This window comes from Rutidosis leptorrhynchoides, chromosome 10 (genome assembly GCF_046630445.1).
Source record: "Rutidosis leptorrhynchoides isolate AG116_Rl617_1_P2 chromosome 10, CSIRO_AGI_Rlap_v1, whole genome shotgun sequence".
Classification (NCBI taxonomy): Eukaryota; Viridiplantae; Streptophyta; class Magnoliopsida; order Asterales; family Asteraceae; genus Rutidosis; species Rutidosis leptorrhynchoides.
This window is the reverse complement of record NC_092342.1, coordinates 67,132,940-67,159,302: the sequence shown is the minus strand read 5'-3', so window position 1 is coordinate 67,159,302 and position 26,363 is coordinate 67,132,940. Positions and strand designations below refer to the sequence as shown.

Sequence of the window (26,363 nt, the reverse complement as noted above, 5' to 3'; positions counted from 1 at the left end):
CGAGTTGCGTTTTCCGTGATTGTGCCTAACTACACTAATTTTCCCGCTAAAAGTAACACGGAGTATTGCAGACTTAAGTACTGGTAGTAGCTTTTTATGTAATTTACAAGTTTAGCCAATTCTCAATTTTACGTTTTAGTTTTTACTATTCATCCTTGTAAAGTAGTACGGCATCAATATTTCAAACTTTGTACTTGGTACTACCTTAGGTTAAACGAGTTGGCAGTCCTATCCATCAGAGTGTCTTCTTATCTTGACCAGTTCGTGATCTTTGAATTCTGTCAAATGGGAATTCAGTATGACCTGGCTACTCACCAGAAACCGCTCTCTACAACTTGTGAACAACGCATCAATGGGCATTCCTAAATATTACCAAAAAAAGCTTTTCAATATATGATCACACATTAAAAATATTAAACCGTTCTGATCCAAACCTGTTTTGATCTGCTACCCAACCCACTTATTTTGCCACCTTTAACCATAAAGAAGATATTAAAAGGGTACCTTCTTCATCGGGATGGGCTAATTGATGTTCTGCAAGAACTTTGAAGACACTTTGAGCATTCGGTGTCAAACTCTGTAAGACGATCGAGGCCGTCTTGACACTTTGTGATGTTCCACCATGAGCAAGTATAAGAGGATGAAACACGCCTTCGACGTTGTAAGGAGCAAATGTAGGAACATGATGTCAACACCAATTGAACTGTACATGAACCATTTTCTTGTCCCACACTGTCAATGTTATTATCTTACACAATCAGTTTCAAATAAACATAGCAATTGTGACCCATTTACCTATTAATAGACCATTATCTAGTTTTATTAAATTAATTAGATGGATTTCACTTACAAAGAGGTGCATTCACATGGTCTATAGAAGCAACAATGCGAACATGAGAACAAGCAGCACTTCTTGCCAAAAGATGCTGACTATCATAATCTCGCAACCCGGGCCCATCAATATTGTGAATGACAAGACAGACTAAGCATTCATTTTCTGCTACGTGGGGCCCATCAATAAATGCAATAAGATCATCCATTGATCGAGAATTAAAAGTGTTAGGACCCCGAAGTTGTATAGTGTTAATGTGAAATAAGCTTAAATGAAGGTTCCTTAGAAGAGGGCTATATAAGGAACCTAAGTAGTCCTAATTAGATAGCCATTGCATTGTAACCGAGTTCTAGAAGTTGTAGAATGTAATTTTACCGATTCTCTCTAATACCGAGTGTCATTCTTACATACCGAATCTCTCTTTATCTTATCATTTCTCTCAATCTCAACATGATCTAACCTATCATTTGGTATCAGAGCTTCCAGGAAGTGATTATACATCACTATATCGATCCAGAGATTGTAGATTACAGAATCTGAATACTCTCGGTATTATCAAATTTGATAATCTGACGTTCAGATTCTTGTGATAAGTTCAACGAAGGTGCATTAGGTCTTTTAGAAAGAGTTTAGATCATCATTACAGCTTTTTAACTTCAATTATGGAGAATCAAGTTGATTTTTAGAGTTTGTGGCTAAAACTCTCGGTATTGCTTAATTCAAGCTTGATTCTGGATTTTTGTGAAGATTTAAGGATTCAGTTGTGTTCGTGAGGTGTTAAATCATATTTCTGACGGTTCAATTTCTTCAATTCATCAAGTTTTGAAGATTTGATCAACACTCGGTATCGTAACTGTCATACCGAGTCTGCTTCATTACTTAAATTCATCTTAAGTGTTGCAGATTGTGGTGTGATCGTGATTCTATCACATTCGGTTTGATTATACGCAGCAAATTGGTGTGGTTTGAGAAAGGATTCTGTCATATTTCTAAGTTTTAAACTTAGACTCGGTATTGTCAACTGCTACAGTTGACATTCGGTATCCTATACTTTCGGTATCTTTGATATTTTGTGTGATACTAACTTATTTCCTTGTGCAGCAAGGTTACAGAATCTAATTCAAAAGGATTGAATTGAGTTTGAACTTCAAATTCATACAGAATCTGACTACCGAGTCAGATACAGAATCTGAGTTTCTGTATCACTTAATCCATTATTTTAAGTGGTTACAGGCTAGAATTCTTGTGATTATCGAATCTATACTGAATCTGGGTGTGTCACTTGTATTTCTGATCAGTTTCTTATACAGAATCTGATATACAGAATCTTTACCGAATCTGCTACAGTACCGAATCTAATACAGAATCTGACATTCTGATCAGATTGTTGTGATTTTTCATCTTAGATTTGTGTAATACAGAATCTTTACCGAATCTACCTCATTTTCAAGATGTCTACTCAAGATACTTTGATCATTGGATCAGATTCCCGTCCTCCAGTGTTGTTTGATGGCAAGTACACTCAGTGGCTTCACCGTATCACTCAGTACATAGACGATAAGGGTGAGAAAGCAAAGTACATTTGGGCTTCTCTGAGAGATGGTCCAGTTGTTGATTATCATCCGGATACTGGTATGCCAATTCCAGTCTATGAACTTTCTGGTGATAAGCGTGAGAGAGCTCAGGGTGACATAGAGGCAAAGAATATTGTTATGCAAGCTATCCCATATGAATTGTTTAAAAATTTTGATAGCAACACAACAGCAAAAGATATATGGGATGAGATCAAACGACAGCAAGAAGGTTATGACATGTCAAATGTTACTAAATTGAATAAGGCTCTGGGATTCTATGAAGATTTCAAGCAGGAAACTGATGAACCACTCAAGGATACCTATCGTCATTTCAATGGTGTTCTCAATGAGTTGAAAAAGTGCAAGATCATAAAAGTAAATGCTGAAGTCAACATGAAGTTTCTCAAAAAGCTCAATGCTGATTGGCTTCCTTATGGAACCATTGTTCGATCTACTAAAGAGATTGACAAGTTGACTATTCATGAGCTTGTTGGAGTTCTTATGCATTACCAACCTGAAGTGTCTAAACTTCATGAAGGAAGGAAAGAGTCTTCTCCGGGCGATCCACTTGCCCTAATTGCCAAAAAGAAGAGCAAATCGTTGACGTATTCCAAAAGCATGTACAAGAAAGTGCTTGTAGAAGAATCAACTGATTCAAAAGATTTGAATCTTTCTGATGTTGATGATTCTCACCTTGAATTAGTCAAGATGGCAGCCATGTTCACAAAAGCCTTGAACAAACACAAGTTTAAAGGCAAATCAAGCAATCAACGCAAAAACTCGTCATCTTCCTCGTACTACAAGAAAGCTGATCAATCTAAAGAACAACGTGCTGATAATTCCAAGAAGGAAGATTCAATTTGTTTCAATTGTGGCAAAGCTGGTCATTACTCTCGTGCGTGCAAGATGCCTAAGAAGAAGGACGCAGCTTACTACAAGAAGAAAATGTTGATGGCTAAGATTGTGGAAACTGGGGGAGAGCTAAAACCGGTTGATGATACTTGGTTTAACTGGACTGATGATTCAAATTCAGAGGTGGAACATGCAAATGTTTGCAAGGTGACAAAGCTCATCAAAGCTAAGGAAGCAATGGAGAATTCTAACTCAACATCCGATGATGATGAGGTACAATCAACTGAATTCTCACCTGATTTTATAAAAGTGCAAAATGACTTGATGAAGAATCTGGTCTCAATGTCAAAAGAAGTCAAAGGCTTAAAATCTGAAAACAAGATTTTAAAAGATAAAATCAAAATGAATGAGACCAGACCTTCCTCATCCAAATTGCAAACGGATGTGCAACGATTGACTCTCCAACTCAACTCTACGGAAACTGAGTTGGAAGATCTGAAAAAGACAATTCATCCGATTAAAGTTGAAAGAACTGATTATCGTTTAAAATCGGAACGACTTGTAGAAAAAGTTCAATTTTTAGAAAAAGATCTTTCTGATTTGAAAAACCAACATGAACCCACACTTTCAAAACTAAACAAGAAAATCGTTCAATTGGAAAACACCATAATTGAAAAGAATACTGAAATTTCTTTATTGTCAAAAGAATCTTTTCAAATGAAAGCACAACTTGCTCGATATGAGGAAAAACTCTATCGAACAGAGCAATCCAAAGCTATCATGGATATGGAACTTTCAAAACAAACGATTTTCATGAATAGACCAAAAACAATTCATGGTGAAAAGTGGGGGTTGGGTTATGAAGATCCGAAAATTTTGGAAGATGCTTCCAAAAAGATTCCAGGATTATATCATTCTGATTATTTTCAAGCCGGTTTACCATCGCATTTTGTACATGCTTCTGATGCTGATTTTGATGATATTATTGTGAATCGTAAATCTAGGAAATACCATCAAATTAGCTTAATGTATAAAAAAATCAATGCTAAGATAGGTAAATCGAATCCTGATTTCTTGAAAAATCTTGTTGAAACTGAAAACAACATGCAACGTTAAGATTATGTGCCTAAGCGTAGACTGGTTTATATCCCAACACTCATGCTAGAGAAATACTATTTAATGCTTGAGAATGAAGTGTTTAACAAACCTAGTTCTAGCATTACTGCAATAGATGAGGTGTTTGATGAACCAATTTTTGATGTGAAACCAATTCTACCAACTTTACATGCATGTCCAGATGATGTTTTCCGTGAAGACCTAGCACATGAACTAACTGTCTTCTTTGAGACAGATTCTCTAGGTCAAAATTCTTTAGATGAAAAAGTAGAACCTCAGAATGAACCGAACATTGAACCTTTGATAGATTTTGAAAGTCAACTTGATCCTTTGCATGATTATTACTTGCATTTGCCTGCTGTATGTGATTTGAATCGTATAGTATCTCAACTTGAACAGGAGAATATTGACTTGCAACTTAAGTGCCAATCATTAGAACAAATGCTTGCTTTGTGTTATAAATTGCCTTCACTGCCTAAGAAAGAATGTACTTATGCTTTTAAGGAGGGTGAAGTGATAGTTTCTGCTGAAGAATTATGTCTTGAGATTAAAAGCTTAAAACAAAAGATAATTCAACTGAAACAGGCTAACACACTTAAGCAAACGTCTAATGTTGCAACCAGTGTGCTTGAATGTACTGGTGGGATTACTAAGAAGGGGAAGGGAACAACAACATCTAAGGATGTAAAACCCATTACTATTCTTAAAAATCCTCTACGTTCTCAATTTGGCAATCATGGTTCGAAAGTTGTTTCTACAACTCAGTATATTGTTAAAAAGGTTCATTCTCCAAATGGTTCTGTGTTAACTGAAAAGATTCCTATGATTCCTATGACAAAAACTTCAAAAGCGAGTCTTTTAAAGAAATCAGTTAAGTCCACAACACACACAAGTTCTAAACCTGATTTAAGTGAGTATGATGCAAAAGAACGTACAATCAAATTGGAAATTCTGCAAAATCAGTCATCTCATGTGTCAACTGAAAAGTTTGGACGTCTAACTAACAAAGGTGTTTTTCGTGTCACAGGTCATAATCCAAACTTGAATTACAAATTTGTATGGGTTCCTAAGTCCACGACTAAGAAAGTAGCAACCAAACCAAAGCAATCTGCTAGTCGGCCTAGGAAATCATCTCATGTTTTTCAATTTTCATCTGTGAACAAAACATCTACTTGGAATAAATTGTGTTAAGACTTCTGATAACGATGTAAAGATTGATATTGCGTATGATGCTTCATGTAATGTGGTTTTAAATTATGCTTTATTGTCTAAACTGCATGATGCTTTACGTGATTATTTCATAATTGATCCAAAGTTTGTTATTAATCCAAAGTTTATTGCTGGTACTAACCGAAAAGGACCCAAGAAACTTTGGGTACCTAAACTCTAGGAAATTCACATTTACAGGGTTTCGACGTCTGTGTTTGGTATATCGATTCCGGTTGTTCTCGACACATGACGGGCGATAAATCCTTGCTTGTCAACTTCATTGACAAATTCCTAGGAACGGTTACATTCGGAAACGATGAGATTGCAGCAATAACGGGTTACGGAGATTTTGTGCAAAATGGCATAACAATCAAACGGGTTTCATATGTTGAGGGTTTGGGGTGCAGTTTATTTAGTGTGAGCCAATTCTGCGATGGAGATCTCAAAGTTTTGTTTGAACGTCGACAATGCTCGGTGCAATCCACCGAAGGGAATGATCTTCTTGTTGGTAAACGTTGTGCTTCACTATATACTATTGACCTCAATGATGCACCATCACATGCAACCATGTGTTTGGCCACTCGTTCTACCAAAGAAAATTCATGGTTATGGCATCATCGGATGTCACACCTGAATTACAAGGGTATCAATCGACTAGTCTCTAAAGATTTAGTTGATGGTATTCCAACCTTTCAATATGATAAGCATCATGTGTGTCCATCATGTGCGATGGGTAAGCTGAAACGGACCAATCATCCGCTTAAGCAAAACCCCAGTACTTCATCGTCTTTGCAATTATTGCATATGGACTTATGTGGACCCATGCGTATTTCTAGCCTCGGTGGCAAGAAACATGTGCTTGTCATTGTTGATGACTATACCCGATTTACATGGATTTTTCTTTTGCGAACTAAGTCAGAAACCCCCGCCATTATCATTGAGTTCATTAAAAAGATTCAACGCTCTTTTAACAAACATGTTAAGAGCATCAGAACTGATAATGGGACGGAATTTAAGAATGACTCGCTTGATAGTTATTTGAAAGACCAAGGCATTGAACATCAGTTCTCTGCTGCTCGGACCCCCAACAAAATGGAGTAGTCGAACGACGTAATCGTACGTTGTGCGAAGCAGCACGAGCGATGCTTGCCTACTCCAATTTACCTCCAAAAATGTGGGGGGAGGCCATTTCAACTGCATGCTATACCCAAAATCGTTGTATTGTAAACAAACGTTTTGATAAAACTCTATATGAGTTATTATATGGTAGACGCCCGAATGTCAAATATTTCCGTGTTTTTGGTTGTATATGCTATGTGCTTAACGATTTTGACAGCCTCGGAAAGTTTGATCCTCATGGCGATCAGGCCATATTTCTTGGTTATTCCTCGAACAAAGTTGCTTATCATGTTTATCATAAGCGGAAAAAGATGATTAAAGAGAGCATTAACGTCAAGTTCGATAAATTTTTGGGAATGGCTTTTGAACAACTCAGTTCAAAACCCGATCCTAACCTGGCTACTACTTCTTCCGCGCAAAACTAAATTTTCTCGAAGAAGGGTGTTGAAAGGACCCGTTCATATACATTATAAACGATTCACAATAGTTGATTACATCGCGAGGTATTTGACTTCTATATGATACATTTTACAAACATTGCATTCGTTTTTAAAAGACAAACTTTCTTTACAACGAAAGTTGATGGCATGCACACCATTTCATAATACATCCAACTATAATTGGCTTAATAATAATCTTGATGAACTCAATGACTCGAATGCAACGTCTTTCAAAATATGCCATGAATGACTCTAAGTAATATCCTTAAAATGAGCTAATGCACAGCGGAAGATTTCTTTAATACCTGAGAATAAACATGCTTTAAAGTGTCAACCAAAAGGTTGGTGAGTTCATAGATTTATCATAACAGTCATTTCAATATATTAATAGACCACAAGATTTTCGTTTATAAATATATGTACACTCGCAAGTGTATAAAAGTATTCTATAAGTTGTAGGCACCCGGTAACAAGCCTTAACGTTCATGTTTTACCCTCTGAAGTACACCAGATCAGGTGTGTTTAAAATAACCTCGAAGTACTAAAGCATCCCATAGTCAGGATGGGGTTTGTCAGGCCCAATAGATCTATCTTTAGGATTCGCGCCTACCGTACATAGACAAGTAGTTTAATGTTACCAAGCTAAGGGTATATTTCTGGTTTAAACCCACGTAGAATTAGTTTTAGTACTTGTGCCTATTTCGTAAACCATTTATAAAAACAGCGCATGTATTCTCAGTCCCAAAAATATATATAAAAGGGAGCAAATGAAACTCACCATACTGTATTTCGTAGTAAAAATACATATAACGTCATTTAACAAGTGCAAGGTTGGCCTCGGATTCACGAACCTATATTAATTATATATATTTATATGTTGGTCAATATTTGTCTAACAATTTTTGGTCAAGTCATAGTGTACCACAATCCTAATGCTCGAGACTAATATGCAAAAGTCAACAAAAGTCAACGTGACCCAAAATGACTTCTAAAATTTATACGTGTTTATTATATAACTTAACTATAGTCGTTTTATATATTTAAATATATTTATTAGATTTTATAATAATAAAAGTCATTTATTAATAAAAATTTATATTAACGTTTATATATGATAAGATATACTTTTATATATCTTAAGTATTAAAATTTATAAAGTTCACTTAATATCGTAAAACTATAGTGGTAAGTATTATTAATGTAATTATATTACGCGTGGTGAAAAATATCTTTGTATCCCCTATTTATTTGATAAAATAATATTGATCATAATAATAATAAGTAAAAGTTGTATTATTTTGTAATAATAATTATTATTATTCTATAAAAAAATAACAATATTTATATTTACTAAAAATGGTATTATGATAAAATGATAATACTAACATAATAGTAATAATGATATTTTATAATAACAATGATATTTCTATTAAAATAATAACGACGATAGTAATAATAATCATTTTAACAATAATACTAATATTTAGTTGACTATAACTTCTAATCCGTTCATCGAAACCATTCGATATCTAAATGAAAAGTTCTTAATTTTTCGCTAGCTTTCCAATGACATGCATATCATATACCCTATCTCAGTAGCATATGTATCTAATTCAGGATTCAACAAACCTATCTAAGGACAATATCGAATGTACAAGCATGCATAATCCTATATACTCGAGCACTAGTCAGGGATACACTATTGATATATAAAAGTTAAGTTATGAGTGCTCACGTATCAATATTGAGATTCAATATTGCAGAAAAGTACGTAGACGCAACGGAGATGATAAACACTAGATTGACCTCACGAGCATACCCATGAACCATACCCATCACCTCCATAGCTATAACCCATAATTTCCTTAGCTTCGACTCATTCAAAAAAAACTATTTTGAAATCACTCGGACAGCACTCCGTCGTAATATTTTATGTATACTAATAATATCTTGAAATAATACAGAGCAAATATAAATATATATATATATATATATATATATATATATATATATATATATATATATATATATCGATTGAGAGAGTTTAGAGAAATATATTTTCAAGTTTTTATAAAATAATGAAACCTATTGAATTCTATTTATAATAGATTTTTGAATTATTAAAGTGAATTATTAAAGTATGAATTATTAAAGTGAATTATTAAAGTGAATTATTAAAGTTTGAATTATTAAAGTGAATTATTAAAGTATGAATTATTAAAGTGAATTATTAAAGTTTGAATTATTAAAGTGAATTATTAAAGTATGAATTATTAATGTAAATATATATAATATTATTTTAAATCGTTATATATATTTAATGAAATAAAATATAAATATCCTTATATTTATTATACTGGTTAAGTAATGAGTTGTCAAAAGTGATTCTAGATATTTATAAAAGTTATATACGTTTTAATAATAAAGTTCTTTTTAAACTAAAAACGTTTTAGTACGTTTGAAAATAGATTAATAGAATATTATGGAAACCAATTCTCCACTAGCTTTTGTCTAACTTTCGTAAATGACACTTTTTATTTTTATTTATAAATAGCTTTACAAATTATTCCGAATATCGTTAAGAGGAATAGATTTTCTCAAATCATAGTGGACCTCTCAACAGAGACTTTTAATCATAATTCAATGTTTCTGATAATTCAATCATTTAATATATTTTTTTTAATTTCGTCGATAATCATATTGAAACAAATACGTTCATATAAAGCATTATATGTTTAAATACTTTGTTGACATTTTCAATTTATAACATATACACATATACATACATATTCATATATGTTCATTTAATGGTTCGTGAATCATTGGAATTTGGTCGAGGTTTAAATGAATGTATAAACATAGTTTAAAATCCTTGAGATTTAACTTAACAAACATTGCTTATCGCGTCAGAATAATATAAAGATAAAGTTTAAATTTAGTCGAAAATTTCCGAGTCGTCACAGTACCTACCCGTTAAAGAAATTTCGTTCCCGAAATTTGATAGAGGTCGTTATGGCTAACAATGAGAATGTTATTATGACGTAACGATTATGAAGTTTTATCATGTCTAAGAAGTATGGATAAAATAATTCGATTACTCGAAGCGTATGAGGGAAGTTATCGTAAATGAAGGAAATAAGATTATAGTGATTCGTCATATCTTTTGACGTCATCACAATTGATCTCCAAATTTAAAGAAAATCCATCTTGATTTCTCTGTCGGGTATTTCACTATAAATCCATCTCCTTCGTTTCCTTACAACTCACACCTTCTATTCTTTCTCCCTCAACTCATATTTTAAAGTATTTGTCAATATGCTTCATCCAGTACTGATTCTCGATATACTCCTCACTTTCATATCTGTCATTCTTCTTTTTCATCTGCCTCTGGAAGAATCTATTTACTTCTACTATACTTTCGGTTTTATAGTATTTTTAGTTCTTCCGTGTCTTTATATTGCTATATGCATCGATATATACAGTTTATAATTTTTGGGTGGTTGTTGGGTTTTATATCTTCCCTATATTTCAAAGCCCCTGCTTTTGTCTTCTATAATCATTGACATCCATAGTTAATGCTCCCTTCTATTTTCTGCGATTTATACTCCAATTTCTATTTTGGAGTTTTGTCCTTTCATTTCTTCTTCTTGCGATTAAGCAACGTTTGTAATGGTCCAGTATTCGCAGATATGAATTTCAGAATGAACATAGTTAATGTTCTAAGAAGAAAATGGTAATAGCACGATCTTGATTTGTTAATTTACCAGAATACCCTAAAAAGACCGAATAATCAAGAAAATATATTCTTGATATTTTTAGAGATTAAATAGAATACAAGAGTCCTGTAACATAGTACACGATGACGTTATGATCTGTGAATCATCATGTTCCATTTAGAAACTCAGCATGAATTACTGTAATATAATCACGTTGATCAAGTGTCATTATATTATACTAACTCATGCTTCGGCTCCCAACACTTCTTCAAGAATATTCCTATTTTAAACTCGAATGTTTCAGAATTTAGAAACTAAAATAGTTTCTTTTATGATATAATACAGATAGCGCGAAGAGGTAAATGATTTCAGATAAGAATAATTATAAAAATATCTTCAGAAGTATGGATGATATTTATAATGAAAGATACGATGATATCTTAGAATGTCTAATATCAGAGGATGATGAAGGATATTGTCCGCAGGGGTTTAGAGTCAGGAGCAAGGTATTCGTTAATGACTTCAGCAAGTACTGAATCATTTGGATTCTTTGAAGGCAGGTTCAGCCTTTGTGATTTGTCCACAGCCTCCTTCATACTTTGCTCAATCCGTTTTCAGTTCCAAAGCTTCTCTTTTTCTGAGCTTTGCCAATATACTATCCTTTATCATCCAACTTTTTACTATTAAGGTCGTTTACAGTTTTTGCTGCTTCATCAGCATTTTTAAAATTTCGAGAACTGGTTCGCAGTTTTGGGTGTTTTTCAGAAATTTCTCATTCAAAGAATGTAAGTCTTGGAGGTAGACGTTGTGTGTATATGTAATTGTTGATGTATACATGCTGCGAGGTTTCAAAATACTGATTGCTAATTCTCAACAATTGGTATGGCAATTCTTGTTATAAGGTACGAATGAGTATATGATAGGGTTTCGATAATTATAATGATTTTTTTTTTTTTGGAAAGTGGAAGATCAGTGAAGTTGTTGGTAAGTTTATTGCTAATGTGGTGAATATAAACGATTCCCCGGTAACGTTGGCGAATGGGCAACGTATCTATCGAGGTTATAATAAGACTGTTTTGATTGAGAAGTCGAAGTTGACTTGCTGGAGCTGTGACAAAACTGTCTATTTTGAAACGGAATTGAAAAGTTATTTTAGCTAGTAAATGCCAAAGGGTCTAACACAGATACGTGTCGAACTATGACTTGGGTTTTGAGAGTTTTTCAGGTGTATAACTGTGGGTAACATGTGGTTGGATCATCATCTCGATTGTTCCTTAGTTGAAGTGTCTTCAGGAATTTCGAAGGGTTTGTGCACATATTGTAATCGTTAATACATATGATGTTCTAATACAGTTTTGAAGTCAAAGTATAGCTTTGAAAGATATAGGAATCTAAGAGTGATGATACTGGTTATATTTCGAATTGAATTATGCGATTTCAAAATCAGAATATGTAATTGAATTTGAATGAGTATGATTCTTTTGATTTATATGAAAGAATGGATATTGTTGTGAAAGTAGGGAGTATAGTTGATGATTGCTGAATCAGTTTCGAAAAATGTAATATATTAATTGTGAATTTATATATATCTCGGGTATTACCTACCCGTTAAAAAATTTCACAATTAATATTTTGTACAAAAGAAGTTTATTACAGTCTTTATGAAAATATATGTGTATATTTTCTTTAGATGTAATATAGATTTAATGAGTTAATATTAAATTAAACTCATTTGTTTTATGGTTGGAACTAGAATTGAGTAATTCCTAAAACTTTATAAATTGCATAAGTATTTCTTCAATAATATTGAAATTATGAATCATTACTTTGTTATTTGTTGGTTTTCGTGAAATTCTTGTGAACTTCGCAAGGTACGAATGATGTTATTTGAAAAGTTTCGAGTACATCGATGATGAAAGTGTAAAATCAAACATATATTCGAATAATACACTTGATTTATTATGAATTGGATTTTTATTGAATTGAGACAGAGATTGTAATTAACGATGGTTAAGTTGCGGATCAAGGACGTACATCATTGCATATTTGTAATATGAATTAACTGAGTAGTTAAGATTCACACATAATAGCTTAGTACGGGAAGATTTATTATGGTTTAAAAATTTATACATATAAAATATACATATAAATCTTTCGATTGGAAATGAGTTAATACTTCATAACTCGTTGATACAATATATTTGTTGTTGATTCGTAATGATGTCCATAATGATTCTTGAACTGACAGAGTTTGTGATGTTACAGGTGCTGTTGATTCTGATGATACTGACAGCACTGACTGTGTTGATGATACTACGGTCCTGTTGATGCTGTTGGTAAAACAATTCTAGCTTGTAAATCGTACACCATTTTCGATCAAAGTTTCTACTCTACCATCTCCGTTCATTCATCCGATTTACGGTCAGAATTAAATAATCTCTAAGATTTTAGAGATTACATAACTGCCGCAGAGATATCTCTTCAATGAAGTTTATGAATTAATACTTCATCGTTTGTTGTTGTTGATATTCCTAGATATTTACAGGGCGTATGACGTTGATGTTTGAGATACAGATTGTGATGTTGCGGTGTGGGATGTGGATGTTGTTGTTGGTGGTGGTGATGGTACTATTGTTGTTGCTGATGGTGGTACTGTTTATGCTGCTGGTGCTGCTGCTGGTGTTTGTAACCTTTGCACCATATTCTCCAAAGCCACTACCCGAGCGCGAAGCTCGTTGACTTCTTCTATTACACCGGGGTGATTGTCGGTTCGGACGAGCGGATAAATAAAATCTAGAATTTGGTGTAGTATGTAATCGTGACGAGATACTCTAGAAATAAGAGAGAAAATGGTGTTTCGGATAGGTTCGCCTGTAAGTGCTTCAGGTTCTTTGCCAAGAGGGAAATGTGGCGGATGGAAGGGATCACCTTCTTCTTGTCTCCAACGATTAAGGAGGCTACGAACCCATCCCCAATTCATCCAGAATAGATGATGACTAATTGGTTGATCCATTCCGGTCACACTGCTTTCGGAATTTGAGTGGGATTCCATTTCGGAATTCGAGGGACTTGAACTAATGAAGAATTCCATTTCGTACGATTGAATAAAGAATTTTTCGATATGAAATGATTTTCCGGCTATCGGGTGGTATTCTAATTATATAGAGCAAAAGGTTTTGTAGATTACGGAGGAATTTACGGAATATGTCAGACAAAGTTTACAGTAACAGATACGCTAAGATATGGATTAGCAGATACGCTAAGATATGAATTTTGTCTATACACTATTCATGCAATCAATGCAGTAAGACGTGTCTAGACTAAGAATGATAAGCAGGCAATTTCCGACAAAAATGATAAGCAAAACTTTTGACATGCAGACACGGTCGAAGTCCAGGCTCACTAATGCATTCTAACGACTATTAGTTAGACACACTAATGCATACCTGGTTCGCTAAGACCACCGCTCTGATACCAACTGAAAGGATCCATTCATATACATTATAAATGATTCACAATAGTTGATTACATCGCGAGGTATTTGACCTCTATATGATACATTTTACAAACATTGCATTCGTTTTTAAAAGACAAACTTTCTTTACAACGAAAGTTGACGGCATGCACACCATTTCATAATACATCCAACTATAATTGGCTTAATAATAATCTTGATGAACTCAATGACTCGAATGCAACGTCTTTCAAAATATGCCATGAATGACTCCAAGTAATATCCTTAAAATGAGCTAATGCACAGCGGAAGATTTCTTTAATACCTGAGAATAAACATGCTTTAAAGTGTCAACCAAAAGGTTGGTGAGTTCATAGATTTATCATAACAGTCATTTCAATATATTAATAGACCACAAGATTTTCGTTTATAAATATATGTACACTCGCAAGTGTATAAAAGTATTCTATAAGTTGTAGGCACCCGGTAACAAGCCTTAACGTTCATGTTTTACCCTCTGAAGTACACCAGATCAGGTGTGTTTAAAATAACCTCGAAGTACTAAAGCATCCCATAGTCAGGATGGGGTTTGTCAGGCCCAATAGATCTATCTTTAGGATTCGCGCCTACCGTACATAGACAAGTAGTTTAATGTTACCAAGCTAAGGGTATATTTCTGGTTTAAACCCACGTGGAATTAGTTTTAGTACTTGTGCCTATTTCGTAAACCATTTATAAAAACAGCGCAAGTATTCTCAGTCCCAAAAATATATATCAAAGGGAGCAAATGAAACTCACCATACTGTATTTCGTAGTAAAAATACATATAATGTCATTTAACAAGTGCAAGGTTGGCCTCGGATTCACGAACCTATATTAATTATATATATTTATATGTTGGTCAATATTTGTCTAACAAGTTTTGATCAAGTCATAGTGTACCACAATCCTAATGCTCGAGACTAATATGCAAAAGTCAACAAAAGTCAACTTGACCCAAAATGACTTCTAAAATTTATACGTGTTTATTATATAACTTAACTATAGTCGTTTTATATATTTAAATATATTTATTAGATTTTATAATAATAAAAGTCATTTATTAATAAAAATTTATATTAACGTTTATATATGATAAAATATACTTTTATATATCTTAAGTATTAAAATTTATAAAGTTCACTTAATATCGTAAAACTATAGTGGTAAGTATTATTAATGTAAGTATATTACGCGTGGTGAAAAATATCTTTGTATCCCCTATTTATTTGATAAAATAATATTGATCATAATAATAATAAGTAAAAGTTGTATTATTTTGTAATAATAATTATTATTATTCTATAAAAAAATAACAATATTTATATTTACTAAAAATGGTATTATGATAAAATGATAATACTAACATAATAGTAATAATGATATTTTATAATAACAATAATATTTCTATTAAAATAATAACGACGATAGTAATAATAATCATTTTAACAATAATACTAATATTTAGTTGACTATAACTTCTAATCCGTTCATCGAAACCATTCGATATCTAAATGAAAAGTTCTTAATTTTTCGCTAGCTTTCCAATGACATGCATATCATATACCCTATCTCAGTAGCATATGTGTCTAATTCAGGATTCAACAAACCTATCTAAGGACAATATCGAATGTACAAGCATGCATAATCCTATATACTCGAGCACTAGTCAAGGATACACTATTGATATATAAAAGTTAAGTTATGAGTGCTCACGTATCAATATTGAGATTCAATATTGCAGAAAAGTACGTAGACGCAACGGAGATGATAAACACTAGATTGACCTCACGAGCATACCCATGAACCATACCCATCACCTCCATAGCTATAACCCATAATTTCCGTAGCTTCGACTCATTCAAAAAAAACTATTTTGAAATCACTCGGACATCACTCCGTCGTAATATTTTATGTATACTAATAATATCTTGAAATAATACAGAGCAAATATATATATATATATATATATATATATATATATATATATATATATATATATATATATATATATATATATATATATATATATATATATATATATATATATAAATCGATTGAGAGAGTTTAGAGAAATATATTTTCAAGTTTCTATGAAATAATGAAACCTATTGAATTCTATTTATAATAGATTTTTGAATTATTAAATTATGAATTATTAAAGTGAATTATTAAAGTGAATTATTAAAGTGAATTATTAAAGTTTGAATTATTAAAGTGAATTATTAAAGTATGAATTATTAAAGTGAATTATTAAAGTATGAATTATTAAAGTGAATTATTAAAGTTAAAGTAAAGTAAAAGTAAAGTAAAGGTAAAGTTAAAGTATAGTAAAAGTATAAAAACTATGTATGTATAATACGTGTATAAATATATATAATATTAATTTAAATCGTTATATATATTTAATGAAATAAAATATAAATATCGTTATATTTATTATACTGGTTAAGTAATGAGTTGTCAAAAGTGATTCTAGATATTTATAAAAGTTATATATGTTTTAATAATAAAGTTCTTTTTAAACTGAAAATGTTTTAGTACGTTTGAAAATAGATTAATAGAATATTATGGAAACCAATTCTCCACTAGCTTTTGTCTAACTTTCGTAAATGACACTTTTTATTTTTATTTATAAATAGCTTTACAAATTATTCCGAATATCGTTAAGAGGAATAGATTTTCTCAAATCATAGTGGACCTCTCAACAGAGACTTGTAATCATAATTCAATGTTTCTGATAATTCAATCATTTAATATATTTTTTTTTAATTTCGTCGATAATCATATTGAAACAAATACGTTCATATAAAGCATTATATGTTTAAATACTTTGTTGACATTTTCAATTTATAACATATACACATATACATACATATTCATATATGTTCATTTAATGGTTCGTGAATCATTGGAATTTGGTCGAGGTTTAAATGAATGTATAAACATAGTTTAAAATCCTTGAGATTTAACTTAACAAACATTGCTTATCGTGTCAGAATAATATAACGATAAAGTTTAAATTTAGTCAAAAATTTCCGAGTCGTCACAGGTGTTCCTACGGTTACATCAGAGGAACTGGATATCTTGTTTGATAGTCTTTATACTCCTCAACAGGATTCAAATGTTCAAGCCGTACCGGTTACACCATCACAGTCAACTACTGTAGAGACTCTTCAAAGTCTTTTTGATGAAGATTCAACACCAACTGATTCACCTGTTGCTTCTTCATCCTCCCTCCCTCCAACCTCCTGTTACTGATAATCTTGAACAAGATCAAGATTCATCATTTGATACAACTCCAGCTGTTTCTCCAGATACTCTATTGAATCCATTAGATAATGTTACATCAGATCAAGCAGATCAAGGCTCAACGTCAACAACGGTTGATGTTTCGATGGATACAATTGATGTTCAACCTCTTCCCCACACTCAATGGACTAAAAGTCATCCAATAGATCTTATTATTGGTGACGCATCTGCTCCAGTTTCAACTCGAAGGGCTAATCAGAATATGTGTCTATTCACAGCCTTTCTTAGTAAGATTGAACCAACAACGGTTGCTCAAGCTTTACTAGATCCATACTGGGTAGTTGCAATGTAAGACGAGATCAATCAATTTGAACGATTGAAAGTATGGCAATTAGTTCCAAGACCAACGGGTCAACGACCAATAGGGGTTAAGTGGATTTTCAAGAACAGGAAGGATTCTGATGGAATTGTGGTTCAAAATAAGGCACGTCTTGTGGCCAAAGGATATCGACAACAAGAGGGCATTGATTATGACGAAATGTTTGCTCCGGTTGCTAGGATTGAGGCAATTCGTCTTTTCCTTGCATTTGCTTCTCATATGAAGTTCACGGTGTTTCAAATGGATGTCAAAACTGCTTTTCTGAATGGTTATCTTCAAGAGGAAGTCTATGTTGATCAACCAGAAGGCTTTGTCGATCCCATTCATCCAAACCACGTTTACTACTTGGAGAAAGCTTTATACGGTCTGAAGCAAGCACCGCGTGCATGGTACGAGACCTTAACAAAGTATTTGCTGGATATTGACTTATCTCGTGGAATGATTGATACAACGCTATTCATCAGTAAAAACCACGGTCACATTCTCTTGGTTCAAATTTACGTTGATGATATTATTTTTGGTTCCACGTCCCCGGCCTTATGCAAAGAATTTGGTGACCTTATGGCCAGAAAATTCGAAATGAGCATGCTTGACCAGTTAACTTTCTTCTTAGGGTTACAAGTAAAACAATTACTAAATGAAATTTTTATCAGTCAAACAAAGTATATCAATGATATGCTAAAACGTTTTAAAATGACTGCTTTAAAACCAATGACAACCTCAATGAGAACTTTACTGGATGCTGATACTAATGGGGAACCCTTTGATATTATGCTTTATCGAAGCATGGTTGGTTCTTTAATGTATCTGACTGCAAGTCGACCAGACATTACACTTGCCGTAACTGTCTGTGCCCGCTTTCAGTCAAACCCTAAGAAATCTCACTCCAAAGCGGTTGTTAGGATTTTTCAATACCTTAAAGGTACACCTAACCTTGGGATCTGGTATCCTCATAGATCCGATTTCAATCTCACTGCTTATACTGATGCGGATCATGGTGGTTGCCATGTTGATAGAAAGAGCACATCTGGATCAATTCAGATGTTAGGGAATAGGCTAGTTGGTTGGTCATCCAAAAAGCAGAACTGTGTGTCTTTATCAACAGCTGAGTCTGAGTACATTGCTGCAGCTCACTGTTGTTCACAAGTTTTGTGGATGCAAACTCAACTCTTGGACTATGGCTTTAAGATTTCTAAGACCCCGATCTATTGTGATTAACAAAGTGCTATTGCAATAACAAGCAACCCGGTTCAGCATTCTAAAACTAAACACATAGATATTCGTTATCAATTCATTAAGGACCATGTAGAGAAAGGGGATGTAGAGTTATACTTTGTGCCTACTAAAGTGCAATTAGCTGACATGTTCACTAAACCTTTAGATGAACTTAGGCTAAAATTCTTGATCAAAGAGATTGGCATGGTAGAGTATAGTGCTTGATATTCCTTAGATCTGTTGGGCCTTATTTTTGGGATCTTGTGTTTAGGGGGAGTAGATACTTTCTAGGGGGAGCAACTAAGTTTCAGTGCTTTAGATAATTTTTCTTTAAGGGACTGCCTTTAGATTAATGATAACTTTCTAGATATATTTGTTCAATGGTTACGCAGGGGGGAGGTAACTCATTGATATCCTATTTCAAGGGGGAGTTAATTCATTTTCTTGGGAACATAATCAAAATGCTGATTTACTTTCTTGTATATCACATTTTGAGGGGGAGAAAAAGGGAGAAAATGAGAAAATTATTCAAAAATATTGTTTTTCAAAAGTGAACTAAAATTTTCTTTGTTTTTATCTGAAATAATTCACTATGGCTTGTATACATCTCAGTATGCAACCCGTGTCAACAATTGGTATCACTGAAGATTTGTACTTTGTATAAAATTCAAAGTTCTTTTAAGTACAAATCTTATTTTGAAAAATTCATAAAAATTGAAAAAGATAAAATCCAAAAAAAATATATTTAAATTTTACTGAATAAATGCTATTTTTAGCATTTTACCGAGTCTGACAACCAACAGTACAGATTTGGTAAGTTCAAAGTTTTCAAAAATTGTCTCAGAATTGTTTTTCATGAAAAGATTGAAATGGATTTCAAGAGAAAAAATCAATTTGTCAAGATTTGGAGTTAAATTGTTAAAGTTTTAAAAAATTGGACTGTATTCGGTATATTAGGCCCATTCTGTAAAGCCCATTCGGTATTTTACCTTTGATATCTATAAAAGGAGAGTCAAAGTCAAACATTACTCTCTTACTGTTATTAATTACCTACCGAGTCTGTTGATTATACCGAATCTGCCTAATTCTACCGAGTCCGTCATTCTGTTTCTTCAAATTCTTAGTAATTGTTCATTTTAATCAATGTTTAAGATATATAATTGTAGATCTGAGATAATTAAGTTTTTATCAACCAGAAAAGATCAAAAATAACTGGATTATGACCTTTAATTTTTGAAATCTTGTTGATTATACCGAGTCTGAGTCGATTTCAATTAATCTTTGATTAACTCAATTGATTTGGAAAATCAACATGAAATCTTGTCTAATCTAAGTTAAATTGACTGATCTATCATTTGACCGAGCCTGATTACATGTTTAATTGCTTATTTGATGAATTCTGTATCTACCGAATGTGTTCTTATCCTGATACCGAGTTTGTTCATAAAATTAACATGTTAATATGCTTGTAATTGAATGGTTAATTGATCATGGTTGTGAAATTACATGATATGTGATAGAATATGCATGTTTGAGTGACTTTCTGTTAATTGTTGAAGATACCGAATCTGGTTTTCTTTCTTGATACCGAGTCTGAAATTTGGTACCTTGAAATTTTCTGATTTTTATCTTCAAACACTTAACATGTTTATTCTATATCTTTCTGATATGAAAACTCAAGCTTATTTGGTTACAGAATCTAAAGTTTTCATAAATATCGAATCCGCTTGAATTGTGCTGAAAATTGACTAAGTGTTGTTCTGATTCCTTGTGTTATATAATTGACTTTGCATGATGATTTTGTACTAAGAGGAATATCATATGAATGTCATGGTTGTCAATTATTTGTTCATATTTGGAATAAATGATTTTTATATCTTAGAAAAGTCATAAAAATTATAAAATTTGAAAAATATAAAAAGGATTTCAAAGGAAATAAGAATAGAGAAATGTGCTTTATGATAACATTTTGTGGTCTTCTATTTCTTATGTATACAGCTAAATGGCGAATAATCACTTTATCAATTCTGAAACCAATATTCCCTGCAATTATTGGATTGCAATTCTAGAGAGGCATACTTTATGGCCTGCTCTGAGCTCCACAGTTAGTGTGCCAGAAACAGACTTGGATATTCTTAACAGATCAATCAGATTTGTGAAGGCCACACAACCAAATGCTACTAATCCACAGGGTGAACCAGCCAGATTTGAATTTAGGCTGAGGGGAGTACAAGGATTCAGGAGTATCACAAAAGCAGACTTCAGGAGGATATTCAGACTTCCTCTTGTACAGAATGCTCCTGCTTTTCCTACCACACAGTAGATGATGTCTTCAATCTTTTCTCTTGGATATGTTGGAGCAACTAATGTTCCACCTGCTAAGTTTCAAAAGAAGTATCTGCACTCCAGGTGGTATGTGATATTCTCAATCATCAACAGATGCTTGTTGATGACAAGAAGTGGATCTGATAGCTTAACTGTGCCGATGCTCAAACTTTTCTACTCATTCACAAGAGTAGAGAATCCTGATTATGCAGAACTTATATGGGATTTGGTTCAGGCACAGGTTGAAAATCCAAGGGGTTCATACATCCCTTGCGAAAGGTTTTTCTGTATCTTTATCCATGATGCTATAAATGCTTGCAGATATGCAAATATATTTGTACCAGGTACACATGGATTACAGATGAAAAGGTTTGGAGAGCTGAAGATGAACACCTCTATGGTGTCTGATAATCAATTCACTGCGCCAATTCCAAATTGGCTAGCGAGGCTAGCTGAACCCCAAGACGCTTGTATGCGTTCTTATTTTCAGGTTGTAGGAATACCTCTTCCAAACCCGGTACAACAAGAACAAGTTGAACCTGCCGTGGTTCCAGCCCCAGAGGTTGTAGAGGAACCTGTAGTTTAACCACCCTGGCCAGCTAATCCTCCACTTAGGGTGAACCTCAAACGATCTAGGGTAGCACACCAAGCTCAACCCGTGAGGATCAGGGAACCTAGTTCAACTAGGATTGAACCAACCCTTTCCACAACACCCGAAGTAAGCAGTGACACTTCAGCAACAGCATCTGAATCATCTCCTGAACATTCTCCTAAGAGAACTCGATACATGCCTGATGAGATGATTCAGACTCCGCCAACCCAACGAGTAACTAGATCTAGGACTTCGACACCCATCGTCCACCAAACAGTTACTCCAATCATTGGTGATACGGACCAAGACCTAGAGCCAATTAGGTCACCTTCACCCATCTTCGTATCACATCCAAGAATAACAGTAAGCCCTACACTAAATGAAGCGCAAGCTTCGGTAGGCAAGAGATCTAAACGCACGGATGGTAAAAAGACCACTAAGCCCATCCAATCTAAACATGACTTAAGAATAAATCCCACAAAGCAAGATGCTTCGACATCTAAGGAAGTAAAGTCTTCCTCTGCAGTAAAGTCTGCGTTGACTCAATCGATTGAGGACACTCAATCATTGAAGTCCAGAACGGCTGAAGGGGAGCCGAAAAATATTGAAAAGGCACCCTGCGTATCAGCTGGAAATCCTCCTGTGCCTCAACTTACAACAGGGTCTCGAGGTCCGGCATATCTTGATGAGGAAGATCTGCCGCGTCCCATGGAAACGAGTCAACATGACAATCCTTCGAGATATTTATCAGACTTCCAGCAGACTGTTCCCTTGGTTCATGAAAGTGATCCATTGGTTCAAACCACTTCTCTTCCGGATTCTGAATCTCAGGGTCTGGAGGAAGAGTCATTAACTAAAAGAGATATGCCACCTCATGGTATATCAATGATTTAAGGAGTCAGGGATAGCAATATCTCTGCGAGAACTAAACAGACGGATAGTTCTACTACTCTGTCAGAGTCCCATGAGACCAAAGTCATGGAGTCGGATGCTTCGAAAGAAACTTCGCCGGTGACAACTCCGGTTGTTACCCAACCTCCATCAGAAGAGGATATCACGAATCTGACTAGTAGTATGTATAGCCCTACATATAAGAATAATACCGCACAATCATCCTTACCTGCCCTCACGGCAACTCAAACACTTCTACCAACATCACCTTCAACAGTTGCTGCTGATGCTGCTTTTGTTCATGGTTACACTGTTGTTTCACCAACTAGGTCACCTTCTCGAAGTTCAAATAGATATGGATTACAGTATCTCTCTGACAATGAGGTGGAGGAGCTCTATCTTGCTGAGTTTTCTAAACGAACTGATCTTGATGAAGTTCGCGAAACTATGATGATTTATCTTGAGCAAGCAAGGATAGTGTATCCTTTATCTCCATGCAAGTCACTGGACCAATTCACATGCCTGATCATGATGATTTCGATCCCGACAATCTTCATGAGGGAGAGAATAGATAAGGTGGTTATCGGTCCAGTGTTTTTCAAAGATCAACGTATGAAGCTGGTACATCTAGTCAAAAGAAGGATAAAGATGTTGTTGATATATCTGATTCCAGTGATGAAATTGAAGAAATTCAGTGTGAAAGTTTTCTAGATGAATTGGAAAGTCAGAGAGAGGGTGACTCAGGGATGTTAATGATTATGGATTCAGCTGATCAATCATAGAAAAAGTTAACTCAAGAGGACAATCAAAACTTTGACAACATTGAAGATATTTTGAAGGGGTCATCGAGTGTCGCCAATGAATTCAATGATCATCAATTTGTTAATTTGACATCTCCAACTGACGAATTTGGAATACACTTCGAAAAGGAGATTTTCTCTAATGGCAAAGAAGATACCACGACTCCTCCCGATTTGAATGTTCCTTTTCAAATTGCAGAGATTGTTCTTGAACGTGATGCTAATTACCAACTGAGTGAGGATGAAGAGAAAGATATTCTTCGTTCACCATTCATTGAACAACAAGCATATAGAATTTATGGTGATTCTGATCTCGTCCTTTCTGCATCAATGAGTGTTCTGGGGCATGGAAATATCATAAGAAACTAGAATATCTCAAAGCTTATCTGAGTGTTCGTGACAAATTCAAATTGAAGAATGAAGAGAAACTTCAAATTCAGCGGAGTTCAGAGATTAAAAGCATAAATAAGGTTTTGATGATTAACAAGGATGGAGTGAAGATGCCATTGTTTCAAGTTACAAGAATGGATGATGAGGATTACCAATTCTCAGAAGCGGATTTTGATAAACTGAAGATGGATGACATTATTTTCATTTACAACTATCTGATTAACTTGAATGAATCTGCAACAATTTATCATGCTACTGCAATGAAGGCAGTCTACAGATTTATTCTTGATTCGATGAGATGGATGTCAGTTCATGATTTTCAGTTGGGATTGGAATCTGGACACAAAAAGCTCAGAATCAAACCACCAAATCAAGTGATTGAAGAGCTAAGATACATGTCCTTACTTGAAGTGAGCGACTGTCCATATGGGTTTGCATTTGTCAATTCTCACTATACAAAGATCTTCATCAGAGTCTCAGATTTCAGAAGATACTCAGACGGAACGTTGATGTATGCTTTCAAGTACATGAGATGGAGATTGATCAATAACTGCTATTCAACTGAAGATATTGAGATTGTCAAACACATTCTCACAAGATTAAAAAGTTGTCTCAAAACAAGAGTGAACATACGAAGATATGAGAATCTCAAGGGTTTCAAATCCAAAGTTCACTTCAGAGGAACAAAGTTCCTTTAGATGTTTTAAATAGGATTATGTTGTAAAGTTCACATTTAACACTAAGGGGGAGATTGTTAGGACCCCAAAGTTGTATAGTGTTAATGTGAAATAAGCTTAAATGAAGGTTCCTTAGAAGAGGGCTATATAAGGAACCTAAGTAGTCCTAATTAGATTGCCATTGCATTGTAACCGAGTTCTAGAAGCTGTGGAATGTAATTTCACCGATTCTCTCTAATACCGAGTCTCATTCTTACATACCGAATCTCTCTTTATCTTATCATTTCTCTCAATCTCAACATGATCTGACCTATCAAAAAGGTTGTTGATCTTTTTGCAAGCCCCCAGAAGACGATCTTGAACACGCTTTCAGTTGATCCTATAATACTTCAGCCATTGCTGTAGCTACATGCATATTTGTCCTTCATTAATAGGTAGATGAATACAAGTAAACTGCATATACCCATCAAGGAAAGCAAATTAGCAAGACATCATGTTATGTAACTGATGATTGATAAGAGTGTATTATTTGATACACAACAATTAATTACAAAGGTAAACACAATTAGGATGATAAGAAAAAAAAAAGTAAACAAAAATCTTCGATGTTACATTTGCAGTTATGTAATTTAAACAACATACCTGTTTAAGATTAATTGACTGAAGATAACCATTAACAACAATCACGCTATAATCAGTTAAGGATGTTGTGGCAAAATCTTCAATCAAACTCTTCTTAGATCCAAAACCATACATCAAAAGACCAAAACCATACCTGCATTCAGTTACAAAAGGACATTTCAATGATTTTCCATCTTTCATTTATTTAACAACAAGACTGAATTGAATGAACCTCTTTTTCAAACAGGGGAAGATTAACAACATATGAATTAAGAATATATACATACTTCAACTCAAAAACCCACTCATTATACAAACTTTTGAAACTACTTATCAACAAAGCAATTTCTTTCTCATGCTTTGGCTCAATCTTAGACAACTCAGCCCAAAGATCCTGCAGTTTTCGAATTCCAAAAAGAAAATGTTATGACTTAAGACCCCCCTCTTTTACAAATTGTCATATTTTTAAGGTAATATATTTTTCTACTCCTATGTTTATCGATATGCACTCAAAAATCACCTACAACTTAATAAAAATAATTACTAATAACCATTTGCACAACAATGTTTCTTTGAAATAAACAAGTATTATAAATATATATTCATCGGAGTAGATGAGTATATATTATATATTATATTTATATTATATTATATATAGGACTTATAAGAAGGTTGTAGAAAAGATTAAAATTAAACTTAATTACAAAAATAATGAAATAATTGAGATTATTATATAATAACCTGTTCATCAACGAGATAGATTTCTGATAGTTTACGAGCTGATTTCTTCCCCGATTTTCCAGATACTTTTGATAAAAAATAGTTTCTTGAGAATTCAAATTCCTCTTCGTCGATATCATTTTCATCCAT

The 26,363-nt window shown here is 33.6% G+C and overlaps 1 pseudogene; it reads right to left on the bottom strand.

The window, feature by feature from the left end:
* Nucleotides 1-210: 210 nt before the first annotated feature.
* Nucleotides 211-26,363, bottom strand: LOC139870356 (origin of replication complex subunit 2-like; annotated as a pseudogene).